Source organism: Scyliorhinus torazame, chromosome 9 (genome assembly GCF_047496885.1).
Source record: "Scyliorhinus torazame isolate Kashiwa2021f chromosome 9, sScyTor2.1, whole genome shotgun sequence".
NCBI classification, from domain to species: Eukaryota; Metazoa; Chordata; class Chondrichthyes; order Carcharhiniformes; family Scyliorhinidae; genus Scyliorhinus; species Scyliorhinus torazame.
In genome coordinates this window covers 266935502-266951623 of record NC_092715.1, presented here as the reverse complement: position 1 = coordinate 266951623, position 16122 = coordinate 266935502, and positions in this window count along the sequence as shown.

The following is a 16122-nucleotide window of genomic DNA, read 5'->3' as shown; positions in this document are numbered from 1 at the left end:
TTCAGGGATACTAATGTGAGCAAGCCTGTCCTCCCAACTGATTCAGAGCTAAAGTACATTTGGACTTTGCAATGTATTTTAAACTGTGTGGTTTAAGAATCTCCCTGATGTAAAGTTCATTCTTACAAGCTTCAGTGATTACTTCAAATGCTTTAACAAAGTTTAACACCTTAGTTGACCTATGCAAGCCTCCTGCAAGCTAATGTGAACTATCTCTCTGACAGGTCTTGCAGAATTCAGTGTAGATTCAAAATTTGTAGCCATGCTTCACCTCCGCTGGGGCATCACTCTAATAGCTTGGCTTCTTAAAATCTGTGAACTTCTTTTGAGGCTTTGACAAATGCACAGGAATCATGAGAGAAGAGTCAGGCATCATCTCCACCTGGTGGGGAAGCGAATCAATTACCCACCCCTAAGAATGCACATACAAAGGACACCATATGAAATGATGTCAGAGGAGATGTGGACAAGGAGACTGTGCTTCAGCAAGGGAGCAATGGGACGCCTTTGTGAAATGTTGAAGGAAGATCTGAAGCTGAACTCCAACTGCCGCACTGCCTTAACAGTGGAAATAAAACTCACGACAGCGCCGAATATTTTTGTGTCTGGGTCCTTTCAATATGGCATTAGTGTCAAATGTAACATTTCCCACAATGCTGCGGGGACCTGCATTCAGCAGGTAATGAATGGGATTTATTGTCAGGCTTCGGAGCTTATTATCTTTGACACATCCCCTATGAAGATGAAGGAGAGGTCCATCACATTCCACAGGATTGCTGGTTTCCCAAATGTAATCAGGGCTGTCGATGGAACACATATTGCATTGAAGGCACCAAGAAATAACACTGTGTCATTCATCAACGGGAAGGGGTTCCATTCTTTAAATGTGATGACAGTGTGTGATACACAAATGAGGATCCTCACTGTAAATGCAAACAACTGGGGAAGTGCCCACGACTCATTTGTCCTTGAAAGCTCAATGTTACACCTGTCCATGACAACCTCACCAGAAATTAAAGGATGGTTACTGGGCGATAAGGGGTACCCATTGAGAACATGGCCTCCATTCTGGAGGAGTAACAATGAAGCACTGGAACGATACAACAGTGGACACGTTACAACACATCAGACAGTGGAGAAGACAATTGGGGTTTTGAAATCACATTTTGGATGTCTCGACAGGTCAGGGGGGCATGTTGCAGTATGCACCAGAGATAGTCGGAAAGATTGTTGTAACGTGTTGTGCATTACACAACTTTGCAATTCTACATGGACTGAGAATTCACTCGGAAGATGTCTTGCAACCAGAAATGGACGAGCTGGACTTTCGGTGATGTCATATGAGAGCAAGTTGCACAAAAGGTAGCCCCCACCAGATTCCTACTTTTTCGATCCTTTTTGCCCAGTATTCTGGGATTTTGGTGTCGAACCCAGCCTGCTGAACTGTGTAAATAATTGCTAGTGAATTATGTCAAAAGATTTGTCAAAGAGGCCTGCTGGAAAGAAGCTTCAGGCCGATAGTCCGATGAGGGAGTCGGAAGGAGGGTAGATGGCATGCGCGGCCACACCCATCATGGTCAACATGCTGACTGTGGTGGTGGCGCAGGAGTTTGAGAAGTTTGGGAAACAAATAGACAAGCAGTTTGGTCGGCAAAGAGCTGGAAGAGTCCTTCAAAGCTATCATTGAGGAAGCATTGGGCCCGAACCAAGAACAGTAGGGAAAGAAGTCGAAAGCTGTGAAGGAGCAAGGTGAAATGCTGAAGGGCTTTGTTGTGGCATGAAGGGTGGCTCATCTGACTGGAAGCAGCGATACTGCTCATGGAAGAGAGGAACAAGGGCCTGAAAGCAAAGTTGGAAGACCTGGAAAATAGCTTGAGGCGACAGAACCTCAGGATAGTGGTGCTGCCGGAGGGTGTTGAGGGCCTGAGGCGAACATAGTACTTTTCAGAGATGCTCTCTACGTTGGTGGGGGGGGGGGGGGAGGGGGGGAATGAAGTGTTTGCCCCTCCAGGATTGGATAGGGCCCATCGGGCACTCCAGCAGAAGCCATGGGCGAACGGCCGCCACAGGCGGTGATAATCCGTCTCCACAGCTTTCAGAGGAAGGAGGAAGGGCCAAGAAGAATCGTAACATCGACTAGGCGGGAAACACAGTTTGAATTTACCAGCACATCGGGGCCAAACTAGCAAAGAGACATGCTGCCCTTAATGAAGGCAAAGGCTGTGCTATGTAAGAAAGGAGTGCGGTTGGCAGAGGTATACCCAGCGAGGCACGATGGAGTGAAAGATCACAACTTCGACACACCGGAGCAGGCAGAGGCCTCAATAAGGAGAAAGGCCTGAGACTCGACTGAAGAGGGCCAAATGGGACTTTTGAAGAGGTGGATAGGAAGGGTTAGTTGGGGGCATTATGGTACTCTGTGTTAATTATTTGATTTCTGGACAGCGGGTGGTATTTTGTTGGGGTGAGAGGTTGAGGGGGCCAAGCCAGTTGGGGTAGTAACTAAATGGTGAGATGTGAACCGTATGGCCCCCAGTGGGAAGTGGAACACAGTAAGGTTGCTGAGGCTCAGGCACAGGAAGGAGGGTGGACCAGGGGGATTATGTTTTTGTTTTCTGTTGCTTTTTGGGTGTGGACCTATGCGGGGGGTTATCTCATTAGCAAGAAGATGCAGGCTAGTGAATGGGAGGGGAGTGGGGGCTGGGGCTGCAATTTGTTGGACCTGGTTAAACGAGGTTCAATGAGTCTAGCTTGTTTGGTGGCCTATGGGGGATCAGTTCGCTGGGGCAGCAGGCAGTCTGCGAACCTGGGAAGGAGTTACTGGGTGAGGAGGGGGAGCAGTAGGGGGGGCAGTGGGGGACAGTGACCAGGGAACTTTCTTTGTCCCATTCTTTGGAGGGGGCTGGCAGCCTTCTTAGGTGGGCCTGAGACCTTGGGATTCGTATTGAGGACAAGATGACTCATCATGGTGCAAATGACCGATTTAAGGGTAATGCGGGGAGGGGGGGGGGGGGGGAGGAGGGAGAGAAGCTCCAGACAATCTGGGATGAGCGGGGTCTGGTGGCATTGTATTCTCTATTCTGCTTTATCTGGATGGCTCGGATGCGTAGTGTTGAATAAAGAACACAAAGCTTTGTTAATGAACAAAACCACAAATTTATTACACTACTAACCAAGATTTGTTCACATTCCTAAAGTAGAACGTTATTGTATGAAACTATGCTATCTCTAACTTACAGAACTCTCAAGTGTACAACTGCTCTAAGCCTGATACTCTTCCAGCTCTCTCTCTCTCCTAACTCTTAACTCCAAATCATCTAATCATCTACTAATCCCAGAATCCCCGCATCACATGATATTTATATGACTGTTCTGAAGTTCCCTCTGGTGGTAAGAAGCATTATCATTAACTTGTTAACAGCCCAGTCAATATACATATCATTACAGGGGGATCTGTGGAAAGGGTGAGAGTTTTCTCTCACCTAAAGAATCTCGAGGCCAATGTGGTGTTTTTACAGGAGATACATTTGCGGGTGCAGGACCAGACCAGGCTTAAGTTGGGCTGGGTGATCCAGGTATTCGTCTCGGGCTTTGATGGTGGGGGCTTTGGGGTGACGGTCTTAATCAATAAGAGAGTCCACTTTGTTATGACCCCCTTGGGGGCCAATGACTGTGCTCCATTCGATTTCCCCTTTACTCAGCGGAATAGGAAATACCCTGATAATTGGGGCGGGGGTTAGGGGAAACTACTCTGTTTAAAACCCTGACCTGGTTGTAGGTCAGGGAGTGTTGTCCTACGGGGAGAGGAGTAGTAGTTTTTGTGATTCTGCGTATACCGTTATAAACTAGTCATAAGAACGTAAGAACGAGAAGCAGGAGTAGGCCATCTGGCCCCTCGAGCCTGCTCCGCCATTCAATGAGATCATGGCTGATCTTTTGTAGACTCAGCGCCACTTTCTGGCCCGAACACTATCTATCTTTATCTTAAAAACCTGCCCGCATCTATCCTATTTATTCCCTTCATAATTTTATATGTTTCTATAAGATCCCCCCTCATCCTTCTAAATTCCAATGAGTACAGTCCCAGTCTACTCAACCTCTCCTCGTAATCAAACCCCTTCAGGTCTGGGATTAACCTAGTGAATCTCCTCTGCACACCCTCCAGTGCCAGTACGTCCTTTCTCAAGTAAGGAGACCAAAACTGAACACAATACTCCAGGTGTGACCTCACTAACACCTTATACAATTGCAGCATAACCTCCCTAGTCTTAAACTCCATCCCTCTAGCAATGAAGGACAAAATTCCATTCGCCTTCTTAATCACCTGTAAACCAACTTTTTGCGACTCATGCACTAGCACACCCAGGTCTCTCTGCACAGCAGCATGTTTTAATATTTTATCATTTAAATAATAATCCCTTTTGCTGTTATTCCTACCAAAATGGATAACCTCACATTTGTCAACATTGTATTCCATCTGCCAGACCCTAGCCCATTCACTCAGCCTATCCAAATCCCTCTGCAGACTTCCAGTACCCTCTGCACTTTTTGCTTTACCACTCATTTTAGTGTCGTCTGCAAACTTGGTCACATTGCCCTTGGTCCCCAACTCCAAATCATCTATGTAAATTGTGAACAACTGCGGGCCCAACCCTGATCCCTGAGGGACACCACTAGCTACTGATTGCCAACCAGAGAAACACCCATTAATCCCCACTCTTTGCTTTCTATTCATTAACCAATCCTCTATCCATACTACTACTTTACCCTTAATGTCATGCATCTTTATCTTATGCAGCAACCTTTTGTGTGGCACCTTGTCAAAGGCTTTCTGGAAATCCAGATATACCACATCCATTGGCTCCCCGTTATCTACGGCACTGGTAATATCCTCAAAAAATTCCACTAAATTAGTTAGGCACCACCTGCCCTTTAGGAACCCATGCTGCGTCTGCCCAATGAAACAATTTCCATCCAGATGCCTCGCTATTTCTTCCTTGATCAAAGATTCCAGCATCTTCCCTGCTGGAATCTAAGCTCACTGGCCGAAAATTACACGCTTTCTGCCTACCTTCTTTTTTAAACAGTGGTGTCACGTTTGCTCATTTCCAATCCGCCAGGACCACCCCAGAGTCTAGTACATTTTGGTGAATTATCACTAGTGCATTTGCAATTTTCCTTGCCATCTCTTTTAGCACTCTGGGATGCATTCCATCAAGGCCAGGAGAGACTGACTCCATTAGCTTGCCCATCACTACCTCCTTAGTGATAACAATCCTCTCAAGGTCCTCACCTGTCATAGCCTCATTTCCATCTGTCACTGGCATGTTATTTGTGTCTTCCACTGTGAAGACCGACCCAAAAAACCTGTTCAGTTCCTCAGCCATTTCCTCATCTCCCATTATTAAATCTCCCTTCTCATCCTCCAAAGGCCCAATATTTACCTTAGCCACTCTTTTTTGTTTTATATATTTGTAGAAAGTTTTACTATCTGTTTTTATATTCTGAGCAAGTTTACTCTCATAATCTATCTTACTCTTCTTTCTAGCTTTTTTAGTAGCTTTCTGTTGCCCCCTAAAGATTTCCCAGTCCTCTAGTCTCCCACTAATCTTTGCCACTTTGTATGCTTTTTCCTTCAATTTGATACTCTCCTTTATTTCCTTAGATATCCACGGTCGATTTTCCGTCTTTCTACCGTCCTTCCTTTTTGTTGGTATAAACCTTTGCTGAGCATTGTGAAAAATCGCTTGGAAGGTTCTCCACTGTTCCTCAACTGTTTCACCATAAAGTATTTGCTCCCAGTCTACCTTAGCTAGATCTTCTCTCATCCCGTTGCAATCTCCTTTGTTTAAGCACAAAACACTAGTGTTTGATTTTACCTTCTCACCCTCCATCTGTATTTTAAATTCCACCATATTGTGATCGTTCCTTCCAAGAGGATCCTTAACTATGAGATCATGAATCAATCCTGGCTCATTACACAGGACCAAATCTAGGACCGCTTGTTCCCTCGTAGGTTCCGTTACATACTGTTCTAGGAAACTATCACGGATACATTCTACAAACTCCTCCTCAAGGCTGTCTTGACCGACCTGGTTAAACCAATCGACATGTAGATTAAAATCCCCCATGATAACTGCTGTACCATTTCTACATGCATCCGTTATTTCTTTGTTTATTGCCTGCCCCACCATAATGTTACTATTTGGTGACCTATAGACTACGCCTATCAGTGATTTTTTTCGCCTTACTATTCCTGATTTCCACTCAAATGGATTCAACCTTATTCTCCATAGCACCGATGTTATCCCTTACTATTGCCCGGATGTCATCCTTAAACAACAGAGCTACACCACCTCCCTTACCATCCACTCTGTCCTTCCGAATAGTTTGATACCCTCGGATATTTAATTCCCAGTTGTGACCATCCTTTAACCATGTTTCAGTAATGGCCACTAAATCATAGTCATTCACGATGATTTGCGCCACCAACTCATTTACATTATTCCGAATACTACGAGCATTCAGGTAAAGTACACTTATGTTGGCTTTTGTACCTCTGTTTTGGATCTTAACACCTCGATCAGTAACCTCTCCTAAGTTATATTTCCTCTTAACTTTTCTCCTAATTTTCCTTGTCGTTGAACCCATATCTTCATGTAACAACGTGCCGCATCGCTTACCATTAATGTTTTTACTTCCCGTTTTATTCCTTTCAGTATTACTGGGCCTATTCAGTGAGCTCCCCTCAGTCACTGTACCTAGTACTGTCACCCTTTTTTATTTTTGACTATGGATTCTCTGCTTTACAATTTCCCCCTTACTGCCTTTTGTTTCTGTCCCTGTTTTACTACCTTTCAACTTCCTGCATCGGTTCCCATCTCCCTGCCACATTAGTTTAAACCCTCCCCAACAGCTCTAGCAAACACCCTCCCTAGCACATCGGTTCCAGTCCTGCCCAGGTGCAGACCGTCCGGTTTGTACTTGTCCCACCTCCCCCAGAACCGGTTCACATGCCCCAGGAATTTGAATCCCTCCCTCTTGCACCATCTCTCGAGCCACGCATTCATCCCATCTATCCTGACATTCCTACTCTGACTAGCTCGTGGCACTGGTAGCAATCCTGAGATTACTACCTTTGAGATCCTACTTTTTAGTTTAACTCCTAACTCCCTGAATTCAGCTCGTAGACCTCGTCCTGTTTTTTACCTATATCGTTGGTGCCTATGTGCACCACGACAGCTGGCTGTTCACCCTCCCCCCCGCCCCCCAGAATGTCCTGCAGCCGCTCCGAGACATCCTTGACCCTTGCACCAGGGCGGCAACATGCCATCCTGGAGTCTCGATTGCGTCCACAGAATCGCCTGTCTATTCCCCTTACGATTGAGTCCCCTATCACTATAGCCCTGCCATTTTTCTTCCTGCCCAGCTGCACAGCAGAGACAGCCACGGTGCCATGAACCTGGCTGCTGCTGCCTTCCCCTGGTGAGCCATCTCCCTCAACAGTATCCAAAGCGGTATATCTGTTTTGCAGGGAGATGACCGCAGGGGACACCTGCACTGCCTTCCTACTCTTGCTCTGTCTTTTGGCCACCCATTTTCTATCTCCCTTAGTAACTTTCACCTGCGGTGTGACCAACTCACTAAACGTGCTATCCACGACGTCCTCAGCACAGCGGATGCTCCAAAGTGAGTCCATCCGCAGCTCCAGGGCCGTCAAGCGGTCTAACAGGAGCTGCAACTGGACACAGTTGTTTATTTCTACCCTCCCGTGTGTTCCTGTCATCTCTCCCATTCGAGTTCTACAAGCTTCTTAGCAGAAAGGGTGATAGTCGATCAGGGAGCAGGTATGTGATGGTCACAGTTACGCTGGAGGGTACGTTGGTGGTCTTGGTAAACGTGTATGCCCCAAATTGGGATGATATGATGTTTATGAGGTGATTGTTGGCCACAATACCAGATCTAGATACTCATCAACTGATTCTGGGGGAGATTTAAATTGTGCCTTCTATCCGCGACTTGATCGACCTAGGCTGAAGTCGTTGGCCACTTTGGGGGTGGAAAAGGCACTGTTGGGGTTTATGGAGGAGGCAGGGGGAGCGGATCCATGGCGGATTATGCACCCTGGGGGTAAGGAATTCTCGTTCTTCTCTCCAGTACACAAGGTGTTCCCTTGGATAGATTACTCTGTGATGGGCAGGTCTCCTCTTCCCGTGGTGAGGAAGGTGGAATTCTCGGCTTTAATCGTCTCAGACCATGCTCCGCATTTCGTGGATTTGGCGCTGGAGGCGGGCCCGGCATTGGACGGAGGATGGATGTGGGGCCTTTGGCGGATGTGAGGTTTGGCGGGCGGGTTTCGAGAGCCATAGATGAATACGTGGAGTTCAAAGAGAACGGGATGGTTTTGCTCTCTTCATTGAAAGGCATTGAAGGCGATGATTAGATCGTATAAGGCACACATGGAAAGGGAGGCTAGGAAGGAGCTGCAGAGGTTAGTTGACGTTTTGGGAGTGGACTGTAGATACTTGAGTGACCCAACCCTGGAACTCCTAGTGAGCAGGAAAAAGCTGCGAACTTGACCTGCTGTCTACTGCACCAGTTTCAGCGCCTGAGGGGTATACCTATGACTATGGGGAGAAAGCCAGCCGTCTTTAGGCTCACCAGCTAAAGCGGCCTCTCGGGAGATTATCCAGACCAGGGATTCAGGAGGCAAGCTGGTTTCTGCCCCGGATAAAGTGCCGGGGCATTTTGAACCTCTTTAGAGGTCAGAGCTGCCAGAGGAAGAGTCTGAGATAGCAGAGTTTTTAAGAGGGCTTGGAGTTTCCTGAAGTGGCGGTGGAAATAAGAGAAGGGCTGGAGGCACCGTTGGTCCGGAGCCAGTCCGAACAACGATAGGACAGATGCAAACTTTGGCCTGATGGGTGCCCAGTGGAATTTTACAAGAAGTTCGCGCAACAGCTTATTGTGCTAATGATGGGGATGTTCAGTGACTCTTTGGCCCGGTATTCCCTTCCTGCGACGCTTGAGCAGGCATTCATCTCCCTTCTCCAGAAAAAGGACAAGGATCGTGTGGATTGTGGGTCATACCATCCTATTTCACTGCTTGACGCTAAGCTGTTAGCTAAGGTTCTGGCATTGAGCTTGGAACTCTATCTTCCGGAGGCAATTGGGGAGGACAAGACTGGATTTGCCAATGGTCGAAGACTGTCATCCACTGTGTGTTGACTGCTGAATGTGATTCTTACCCCAGCGGCAGGGCCAGAGCTAATTGTGTCATTCGATGCAGAAAAGGCATCTGATAGGGTCACTGCCAGATCTGCTGTGATTTTCCAACATTTTCTCTTTTGGTTTCTGCGCCCTCAGTTTTCTCTCCCCATGTCTGCGTGAGTTTCCTCCGGGTGCTCCGGTTTCCTCCCACAAGTCTCGAAAGACGTGCTGTTAGGTGAATTGGGCATTCTGAATTCTCCCTCTGTGACCCCGAACAGGTGCTGGAGTTATGGCGATTCGGGGATTTTCACAGTAACTTCATTGCGGTGTTAATGTAAGCCTACTTGTGACAATCAAGATTATTATTATTATATAACTCTCAACTATTTGATTCCAAACCAAAGATCCTACTTGGAACCTATGCAAAATATTCTGTGATAATTGCAAACAATACAGTAATGGACACCAACACACAAACTAGCAACAAAAATTATCTGTTGAGCTGAAGAAAAGCAGTACGACATATTAAAAAAAGACTCGCGTTTAAATAGCAACTTTCACAGGGTATTCTACAGTGCTTTACAGCCAGTGACACACGTTTTAAACTCTGGTCGCTGTTGCAATATATTCTAGTTGAGACTGGAAAAAACCCAATGCTGATATGAAATTTTGACAGATTCTTTTACAATGAAGTAAATATTGCCAGTATTTGTCTAGCTTAGAAAGCATGTATGCCAAACTAGAAAAGGTTTTAAACACAGAACAACTTTCAAAACTCCCATGTAGTGCATGAATTTGAGCAGCAAACCCCCACAAAATCCAATATGATAATGAGCAGATAAGCAGCTTTTAGGAATGGTGGTTGAGGGATAAATACTGGCCAGGATTCCGGGTGTACCTCTTGTATACTACTTTGAAAGAGTGCCATCTCATGTCCACCGGAGTGGGCAGGCAGAGATTTGCTTTAACATCTCATCTGAACAATGACTCCTCTGACAATGCAACACTCCTTCCGTTGTACACTGGGAAGTGTCAGCTTTAGATTTTTGTGCTGATGTCCTAGAGTCCGTGGAGGTGATAGTGAGACTCATTGAGCCACAGCTGATATGGATGACAAGAATGAATCTGGATTCCTTCTCCTGATCGCTCCCGGTAGCACTGGGCAGCGCGGTAGCACAGTTGCTTTACAGCTCCAGGGACCCAGGTTCGATTCCCGGCTTGGGTCACTGTCTGTGCAGAGTTGGCATGTTCTCCCAGTGTCTGCGTGGGTTTCGTCCGGGTGCTCCGGTTTCCTCCCACAGTCCAAAAATGTGCAGGTTAGGTGGGTTGGCCGTGCTAAATTGCCCTTAGTATCCAAAAAGGATTACTGGGTTACGGGGATAGGATGGAGTCGTGGACTTAAGTAGGGTGCTCGTTCCAAGGGCCGGTGCAGATTCGGTGGGCCGAATAGCCTCCTTCTGCACTGTAAATTCTATGATTCTATGACTGAAAAATGCACTTGTGCATAACGTAAAGCCAGGCCTGGTAGTGATTTCTGATTGGTGATTAATGTTTCCTGCACATCAATAGTGACCACGCTACAAAAAGTACTTACTGTTCAAGCTTCTGGGTTCCTGTAGAGCAAGGTAGACAAGAGTTCCGCTTCTCCACAAAACATCTTTATTACTTTAATCCAACTTCAAATCTCCACCAACAAATAGTGCCACCTGCAAACCCCTTTGTATATATCAGTGACTTCTATTGAATAATTGACATCAAATTAGTATTTAATTGGAAGGCCTGTAACCCATTCCTAACACTTAATTGGCTGTAAAGTCCTTTGATGTTAAGAAAGGTGCTATATAAATGCAAGTGTTTCTTTTCACATATAGTTAGGAGTAAACGCGTCAGCATATTCTAACGATGAAAACAATAAACTGGTAAAAATGAACAAATATATTGCTGGCATTTATTTTGCGCAATAAAGAAAGTGTCTATATTCCAGTTAATACCAATAACTGAAGAGTATCGGTATCCTGAATATTGCTGTGTGATGTGAAGTATGCTGCCTTCTGCCATCACAATCAATCAATTCCAGTCATAAATGCTACTTTTCTTTATTAAAGTAGAAAAGATAAATGTGAGTTTGTATCTTAAATCACTCTGCGATAATTTAATTGGAAGCTTAATTCTATTTATGATATTAAATCCATCTTCTTATATTTATTTCCGGTAATATATCGGTGGGGGGGTGGGGGGTTGCTGTAAACCAAGAGATGCTGAATACTGGTTCTGGGCCCATTCTGTAAAATGTTGGTGTGCTGAGTATCCTTATATTTAGTGTGAATACTAGTTGGATGACAGGACTGCACTGTCGGAGCCCCCGGGGTCTTTTGATTAAGGCGTTCAAAGCTGAGGCACTGTCTGCTCTGTCCGGTGGGTGTAAAAATCGATGGGTAATATTTAACGAACAGCAGGATAGATCGTCACATTTATCCCTCATTATCACATTGCAGTTACCGTGCGCAGACTGGCTGCTACATTTCCAATATTACAACAGTGGCTATACCTCAAAGATATTTCATTGGCTTTAAAGAACACTTTTAAAATAAATTTAGAGTACCCAATTCATTTTTTCCAATTAAGCAGCAATTTAGTGTGGCCAATCCACCTACTCTGCACATCTTTGGGTTGTGGGGCGAAATGCACGCAAACACGGGGAGAATGTGCAAACTCCACACAGACAGTGACCCAGAGCCGGGATCGAACCTGGGACCTCGGCGGCGTGAGGCAACCCACTGCGCCGCCCCTGTCAAGCACTCTTTGACATCTTGGGGTTGAGAAAGGGGCTATATTTCAATACCAGTCTTTCTTTCAAAATACTTCCAACCCAGTGGAAGAACAACAAAACCAATTTATATTCCACCAGCTGCCATGGTGGGATTCAAACCCACATCCGCAGGATTTGGGCCTCTGAAAATAGGAGTAGGCCATTCGGCTCTTCAAGGCTGCTCTGCCATTCATTTTGATAGTCACCTTCAAAATTGGGGTCATCACCCGCGGGTGGGTCGCGGGTGTTGGGAGGGTCATGGAGCCATCCATCCCGGCGTTCCCGATCGGGGGAATTAACGCGCAATGGGCCACAGCAGCCGGCTTTAAAAAAAGGCGGCTGCCACCGGCTTTAAAAATGACTTTCAGAATGCGACTGGCTTTCAGAATGCGGGCGCGCTGCGCATGCGTGCCCGTTCATCAGTGGCAATGCCCTGGGCAGCACGGTGGCGCAGTGGGTTAGCACTGCTGCCTCATGGCGCCGAGGTCCCAGGTTCGATCGCGGCTCTGGGTCACTCCGTGTGGAGTTTGCCCATTCTCCCCGTGATTGCGTGGGTTTCGCCCCACAACCCAAAGATGTGCAGGGTAGGTGAATTGACCACACTAAATTGCCCCTTAATTGGAAAAATTAATTGGGTACTCTAAATTTATTTTTTTTAAAAGAAAAATCAGTGGCAATACCCATAGTCCAGCAAGAAACACTACCTCCTCCTGACGTCAGCGCGCTGACCCAGCAGAAGATTTTTAAAAATTCATTGCAGTCTTCCTGCCTAAAGCGACGGCAGACAACAGGTCACGCGACCGAACACTGACGTTACGTGCTCTGGGCGTGATTGCGAGTCCTCCATTCTGTCAGCAGCAAACAAGCAACAGGACTGTAAAATTTAAAATGGATCCTTTTTGTAATAAGGAAGAGAGGGCCAGACACAAAGAGGCCAGGATCTCACAACCAGACCTGCTGGAGAGAGGGGCTCAGGAGAGTCCACAGCAGTACAAAGCAGTGGTGGTGTGAGCTCCAGGAGAGTCCACAGCAGTACAAAGCAGTGGTGGAGGGAGCTCCAGGAGAGTCCAAAGCAGTACAAAGCAGTGGTGGTGTGAGCTGTTCAGGAGAGTCCACAGCAGTACAAAGTAGTGGTGGTGTGAGCTGTTCAGGAGGGTCCACAGCAGGACAAAGCAGTGGTGGTGTGAGCTGTTCAGGAGAGTCCACAGCAGTACAAAGCAGTGCAGGTGTGAGCTCCAGGAGAGTCCACAGCAGTACAAAGCAGTGGTGGTGTGAGCTGTTCAGGAGGGTCCACAGCAGTACAAAGTAGTGGTGGTGTGAGCTGTTCAGGTGAGTCCACAGCAGTACAAAGCAGTGCGGGTGTGAGCTCCAGGAGGGTCCACAGCAGGACAAAGTAGTGGAGGTGTGAGCTGTTCAGGAGGGTCCACAGCAGGACAAAGCAGTGGTGGTGTGAGCTGTTCAGGAGGGTCCACAGCAGTACAAAGTAGTGGTGGGGTGAGCTGTTCAGGTGAGTCCACAGCAGGACAAAGCAGTGGTGGTGTGAGCTCCAGGAGAGTCCACAGCAGTACAAAGCAGTGGTGGTGTGAGCTGTTCAGGAGGGTCCACAGCAGTACAAAGTAGTGGTGGTGTGAGCTGTTCAGGTGAGTCCACAGCAGGACAAAGCAGTGGTGGTGTGAGCTCCAGGAGAGTCCACAGCAGGACAAAGCAGTGGTGGTGTGAGCTGTTCAGGAGAGTCCACAGCAGGACAAAGCAGTGGTGGTGTGAGCTGTTCAGGAGGGTCCACAGCAGTACAAAGCAGTGGTGGAGGGAGCTCCAGGAGAGTCCAAAGCAGTACAAAGCAGTGGTGGTGTGAGCTGTTCAGGAGAGTCCACAGCAGGACAAAGTAGTGGTGGTGTGAGCTGTTCAGGAGGGTCCACAGCAGGACAAAGCAGTGGTGGTGTGAGCTGTTCAGGAGAGTCCACAGCAGTACAAAGCAGTGCGGGTGTGAGCTCCAGGAGGGTCCACAGCAGTACAAAGCAGTGGTGGTGTGAGCTGTTCAGGAGGGTCCACAGCAGTACAAGGTAGTGGAGGTGTGAGCTGTTCAGGAGGGTCCACAGCAGTACAAAGTAGTGGTGGTGTGAGCTGTTCAGGTGAGTCCACAGCAGGACAAAGCAGTGGTGGTGTGAGCTCCAGGAGAGTCCACAGCAGGACAAAGCAGTGGAGGTGTGAGCTGTTCAGGAGGGTCCACAGCAGTACAAAGTAGTGGAGGTGTGAGCTGTTCAGGAGGGTCCACAGCAGTACAAAGTAGTGGTGGTGTGAGCTGTTCAGGTGAGTCCACAGCAGGACAAAGCAGTGGAGGTGTGAGCTGTTCAGGAGGGTCCACAGCAGTACAAAGTAGTGGAGGTGTGAGCTCCAGGAGAGTCCACAGCAGGACAAAGTACTGGTGGTGTGAGCTGTTCAGGAGGGTCCACAGCAGTACAAAGTAGTGGTGGTGTGAGCTGTTCAGGTGAGTCCACAGCAGTACAAAGCAGTGGTGGTGTGAGCTCCAGGAGAGTCCACAGCAGTACAAAGTAGTGGAGGTGTGAGCTGTTCAGGAGGGTCCACAGCAGGACAAAGCAGTGGTGGTGTGAGCTCCAGGAGAGTCCACAGCAGGACAAAGCAGCGGTGGTGTGAGCTCCAGGAGAGTCCACAGCAGTACAAAGCAGTGGTGGTGTGAGCTGTTCAGGTGAGTCCACAGCAGTACAAAGTAATGGTGGTGTCAGCTCCAGGACTTCTGATGAACAACTTCTGATGTAACATTGAATGGCAAAACAAGTGAGGTCGTGAGGACCAAGCAGGCTCACCTGTCGCTTTAAAGGTAAGCGAAAATGGTGGGTCGCGATGGTCGTGGTCGGCCGGCATTGGTCCTGAAGGTTGGCCGGTTGGTAAATATAGGTCCCCGGAAAAAAAGTTTGAAAAACACTGCATTATGATCATGGTTGATCATGCAATTCAGTAACATGTTCCCGCTTTCCCTCCATATCCTTTGATCCCCTTAACCCCAAATGCTATATCTAACTCCTTGAAAACATACAATGTTTGGGCCTCAACTGCTTTCTGTGCTGGCAAATTACACAGACTTACCACTCTGTGGGTGAAGAAGTTTCTCCTCATCTCTGCCCTAAATGGTTTAACCTGTATCCTTAGACTGTGACCCCTGGTTCTGGACTCCCCTGCAACAGGGAACATCCTTCCTGCATCTACCTTGTCGAGTCTTGTTAGAATATTATCGGTTTAATCCGTGTGGGGTTTGCACATTCTCCCCGTGTCTGTGTGGGTCTCACCCCTACAATCCAAAAAGATGTGCGGGGTAGGTGGATTGGCCACGCTAAATTCCCCATATGGAAAACGAATAATTTGGAACTCTGAATTTATTAAAAAATATACTTTGAGGACCTTGAGAGGATTGTTATCACTAAGGAGGTAGTGATGGGCAAGCTAATGGGGCTAAAGGTAGACAAGTCTCCTGGCCCTGATGGAATGCATCCCAGAGTGCTAAAAGAGATGGCAAGGAAAATTGCAAATGCACTCGTGATAATTTACCAAAATTCACTAGACTCTGGGGTGATCCCGATGGACTGGAAATTAGCAAACGTGACATCACTGTTTAAAAAAGGAGGTAGGCAGAAAGCGGGTAATTATAGGCCAGTGAGCTTAACTTTGGTCGTAGGGAAGATGCTGGAATCTATCATCAAGGAAGAAATAGCGAGGCTTCTGGATGGAAATTGTCCCATTGGGCAGATGCAGCATGGGTTCATAAAGGGCAGGTCGTGCCTGACTAATTTAGTGGAATTCTTTGAGGACATTACCAGTGCGGTAGATAACGGGGAGCCAATGGATGTGGTATATCTGGATTTCCAGAAAGCCTTTGACAAGGTGCCACACAAAAGGTTGCTGCATAATATAAAGATGCATGGCATAAAGGGGAAGGTAGGAGCATGGATAGAGGATTGGTTAATTAATAGAAAGCAAAGAGTGGGGATTAATGGGTGGTTCTCTGGTTGCCAATCAGTAGCTAGTAGTGTCCCTCAGGGGTCAGTGTTGGGCCCACAATTGTTCACAATTTACATAGATGATTTGGAGTTGGG